This window comes from Triticum urartu, chromosome 4 (assembly GCF_003073215.2).
Source record: "Triticum urartu cultivar G1812 chromosome 4, Tu2.1, whole genome shotgun sequence".
Classification (NCBI taxonomy): Eukaryota; Viridiplantae; Streptophyta; class Magnoliopsida; order Poales; family Poaceae; genus Triticum; species Triticum urartu.
In genome coordinates, this window is record NC_053025.1 from 532,354,049 (window position 1) to 532,359,615 (window position 5,567).

The window sequence follows — 5,567 nt, forward strand, 5'->3', positions numbered from 1 at the left end:
ATGGGGAATTTCTAAGATGTACAAACCATAGGCACAAAGAGTCATATGTCATTAGAAATTACAATAAATTAGGTCTAAGATTTAAAGCGTCAATATGATCAAAAGAAAACACTAAGTATGCCTGATGGCACATATATTTCCACATGCAATGAAACAAACTACGAAGAAACTGACCTTGTCAGATCAAATATGCGGTAGAATTGGTAATTGTTAATTTCATTCCGTCCTCTGCTTGCACGCCACATACCTGCACTGGTACACAGTGCTAATTAGCTCAAGTAAACATTTATTTTCTTTTGAACTGAAAAGAAACTGTGATAATTTGTGTGCTGCAAATACAATAGAAAACATATGTTTTCTTTGATACATAGTGACATTATTTTTATAAATTGCACAAATAATTATAATTTGAGGTGTACCTCAAAATATTAAGAAAGGTACATAAAAATCTACCAAACTGGACCATCATAATTTTTATACTGTGAGCTTATGCTTTTGCACATGCATCACACAGGCTGACTATACGTATATAATTATATTAACTGCTGAGGATAAAAAAATAGCCACCATGTTGATATTAAACTAATCGTCGACCTGCAGACATGTAGGCATTGGCACACAGACTCAAGCATCACACATTCAAAGTTAATTAGGCTACTGTTATGCATGCAATTTAATAGACCCAGTGCATACCATAGGTGGAGGCAGGGTGATGCGACCAATTAGTCAGCCGAGTAGATTTGATTAGAAAGAAGAGAGCCCATTGCGTAACAACTAACAAACATCAAAGTTATGGTGGTCAGACCTGAGTAGATGGCCATGATAGGTGATACAACAGTCGCAGATGTTCTCAATTCTACAACAACTCTACGTAAAGTTCTCACTTCTACAACAACTCACTAGAACAAGTGAGCACTGCTACCTACTTGAGCTGTAATAATAGAAATATGACCATATGACAGAGTGACTGATCAGGCCTACAACTTTGCACATAAGCGGAAAGTGGATCTTTGAATCATCTACATCAACCACGAGAGTAAGATAACAAGCCTTACCATACAATCAGTCAATCACACAATCAACGACAGCAACCAACGACTGCACAATCAAGTTTCACTTCCATGAGTTCGTGATAGTCTCCTAAACCATAACTAGAATCAATTCATTCACAGCAAGAGGCTTCAGTTGGAATCTCCCCTCCGCATAAACCATCTATAATTCAACCTGTCGGTCAACATCAGGGACTGGAAAGTCGTAACAATTCCCAACTATACTGAAGTGAAGCAGAACAAGATGGGGGAAATAAAATTGGAAGAAAAGAAGTGGTCCGTCTCACCACGACAGCTTGATCGCGAGGGTGGTTGTAGCAGCAACTCTCCCCATAGTCGCAGGCCCCCGTGCGGAGGTAGTAGACGCAGTTGGTCGTAGGGGAACGGTGACAAGGGGCGACGTGCCGGGAAGCAGGGGAGTGTTGAGGAGGGACGGCGCGCCGGGATGGAGGGTCGCAGGGGAGCGGTGAGGGGCGGCATGCTGGGATGGAGGATCGTAGGGGAGTGTGAGGGGCGGCGCTTCGGGATGCAGATAGGGCGAGGGGCGGCGGCCGGCGTGGGAGCCTATACGATCCAGAAGAATAGGGAGACTGGGGACAGGGACTGACCTAGATTAAAGCAAACTTGGGCTGGGCTGGGTTAGTGCGTTGGCCTTTATTTGGAGTTATGGGCGGTTGCAGTGTAGTAGGAGTATGTATTGGTACAATGCATATGCTACAATGACTATATCTGTATCTACTGTGCATTTTGCAACATACAATTAAAATGTTGTAGAATATATGTTGCTTTATAGAGGGTATCCTTGTAGTGGCTGCAAAGAATTTGGCTAGCATGAGAGGGAAAGGCAAGCTCAACATGTTGGATGATCCATGACAATATAATTTATTTCATATGAAAGAGGACATAACCCAGTAGTTGTCTTCATTGTCCAACGTCAACTCTTTAGCATGTCATATTTTAATGAGTGCTCACAATCATAAAAGATGTCCAAGATAGTATATTTATATGTGAAAACCTCTCTTTCTTTATTACTTCCTATTAATTGCAACGATGACCAAAACTATGCTTGTCAACTCTCAACAATTTTTATTCATCATACTCTTTATATGTGAAGTCATTACTCTCCATAAGATCCATATGATCTCTTAATTTCTTTTTATTCTTTCTCTTTTACTTTATTCCCTCAAGATCATAGCAAGATAATCAAGTCCTTGACTCAACACTAATCTTTATTATATATAGCTCACGGACTCGATTACATAGAAGGATCATAAAGCAAAACTCAAAACTAGGTCATACTAAAACTTTATTCTACTAGATCTAGATATTACCAAAAGGATCGAACTAAGAAAAATGGTAAATATAAAAGTGTGATGGTGATACGATACCGGAGCACTCCCCCAAGCTTGGCAGTTGCCAAGGGGAGTGCCCATAATCATGTGTTTATGTCTCCTTCCTTGGAGGTAGTGATGATGGAGTTGTTGATGATGTAGGCTTGCCGTCCATCTTCCAAGGCATAGGCTCACCATTATAGAAGGATGGTCGAGTCTCCGAGATCCTTGAATCTGCAGCCAAACTCATCCTCTTGAATCTATATTAATACTCACAGTTTTGGTTTTGCAAGTCATAGATCTGGGCTTGGAGATGCTCGATTTTCTCATGAAGCTTGAAGATGGTCTCCCCGATGTTTCTGGCATCTAGCTTGGCGGTGTTGGTGAACTCCGTGATCATTATGTGGTTGGTGTCGAGTCCACGTTCCACCATCTCCTAGCACTTGAAAACTTGTTGCTCCATTTCTTCGGGTCTTGTCGCCATGCTTCCGATCCTCCTTGGTCCCTCAACATCGCGGATGTGCAGCAACCCTCATGCATCTCAATGGTTTGAGGGTGTTTCAGCACTTCCGCGAGGTAGGGGTTGATGACCTTCTCGAACAACTTGTCCTTGGGGGCACTTGGAGACATCATGGTGATCTAGATATGTCAGAAAAACATCTCGAAACAAAGACAGAGGATATTTGCGTGATACGGTGGTCAAAACCTTTAGTCTATTATATAATGAATTTTTACCGACCAAAAGAAGTATCATGCAAGAAAACGGAGTTCGGAGAGCACACGAGGTGCCCACGAGGCAGGGGGCGCGCCCTCCACCCTCGTGGACACCTCGTGCCCTTCCCGTACTGCTTCTTATTTTCCTATTTTCTTAAATATTCCAAAACGGAGAAAAATGCTATTAGAACTGTTTTGGAGTCGGTTTACTTACCGTACATCATACCTCTTCCTTTTCGGAGTCTGGAACATTCTAAAAAGTGTCCCTTATGTATTCCTCCCGGTTTACGGTTTCAATAACATTATTTTAAATATTTATGGGATTACCTGAGATATAATGTTTGATTCTTTGACCATTCACCACCCTCGGATTTGTGCCTTCGAAGTTGTTGATTTTTATGGCACCGGAACGATAGACCTCCTCGATGACGTAACGACCTTCCCATTTAGAGAGGAGCTTTCCTGCAAAGAACCTTAAATGAGAGTTGTATAATAATACATAATCACCTACATTAAACTCACATTTTTGTATCCTTTTATCATGCCATCTTTTAACTTTTCCTTTAAACAGTTTGGCATTCTCATAGGCCTGGGTTCTCCATTCATCAAGTGAGCTAATGTCAACAAGCCTCTTATCACCGGCAAGTTTGAATCCATACTTGAGCTCTTTAATGGCCCAATATGCCTTATGTTCTAGTTCAAGAGGTAAGTGACATGATTTACCGTAAACCATCTTATACAGAAACATACCCATAGGATTTTTATATGCAGTCCTATATGCCCATAATGCATCATCAAGTTTCACGGACCAATTCTTTCTAGATCTATTAATAGTCTTTTGCAAAATTAATTTAAGCTCTCTATTGCTCAATTCTACTTGACCACTAGACTGTGGGTGATAAGGAGATGCAATTCTATGATTAACATCATACTTAGCAAGCATTTTACGAAAAGCACCATGAATAAAATGCGAACCACCATCAGTCATTAAATATCTAGGGACTCCAAACCTCGGAAAAATAACTTCTTTAAGAATCTTAATAGAGGTGTTATGATCAGCACGACTAGTTTGAATAACTTCTACCCACTTAGTAACGTAATCAACAGCAACTAAAATATGTGTATACCCATTAGAGGAAGGATACAGTCCCATATAATCAAAGCCCCAAACATCAAATGGTTCAAAAACAAGTGAATAATTCATAGGCATTTCTTGACGTCTACTAGTATTACCAATTCTTTGACATTCATCACAATACAAAACAAACTTACGGGCATCCTTGAAGAGAGTAGGCCAATAAAAACCAGATTGCAATACCTTATGTGCAGTTCTATCTCCAGCATGGTGTCCTCCATAAGCCTCGGAGTGACACTTGCGTAGGATCTGTTCTTTGTTCATGCTCAGGTACACAACGTCTAATAACACCATCTACCCCTTCTTTATAAAGGTGTGGGTCATCCCAAAAGTAATGTCTTAAATCATAGAAAAACGTTTTCTTTTATTGGTAAGTTAAACGAGGTGGTATAAATTTAGCAACAATATAATTAGCATAATCAGCATACCTTGGAGCAGTACGAGAGGCATTTATGACAGCTAATTGTTCATCAAGAAAGCTATCATCAATAGGTAGTGGGTCATCAAGAACATTCTCTAACCTAGACAAGTTGTCTGCAACGGGGTTCTCAGCTCCCTTTCTATTAATAATATGCAAATCAAATTCTTATAGCAAGAGAATCCATCTAATAAGTCTAGGTTTAGCATCTTTCTTTTACATAAGATATTTAATAGCAGCATGATTAGTGTGAACAGTTACTTTAGAATCAACAATATGAGGTCTGAACTTATCATAAGCAAACACAACCGCTAAAAACTCCTTTTTAGTAGTAGCATAATTTCTTTGAGCACTGTCTAGAGTTTTACTAGCATATTGGATAACATTTAAATACTTATCAACCCTTTGTCCTAGAACAACCCCTACAACATAATCACTAGCATCACACATAATTTCAAATGGTAGATTCCAATCAGGAGGCTAAACAATAGGTGTAGAAATCAAAGCTTTTTTAAGTATTTGAAATGCTTCTACACAATCATCATCAAAGACAAAAGGAACATCTTTTTGTAAGAGATTAGTTAGAGGCCTAGAAAATTTAGAGAAGTCCTTAATGAACCTCCTATAAAAACGACATGACTAAGGAAACTTCTTACACCTTTAATGTCCTTAGGACACGACATCTTTTCAATATGATCAACTTTAGCTTTATCAACTTCAATACCTCTTTCAGAAATTGTATGCCCCAAGACAATACCTTCATTAACCATAAAGTGGCACTTCTCCCAATTCAAGACAAGATTAGTTTCTTCACATCTCTGCAAAACTCGATCAAGGTTGCTTAAGCAATCATCAAAAGAAGTTCCATATACAGAAAAATCAACCATGAATATCTCAACAATCTTTGCACAAAAGTTAGA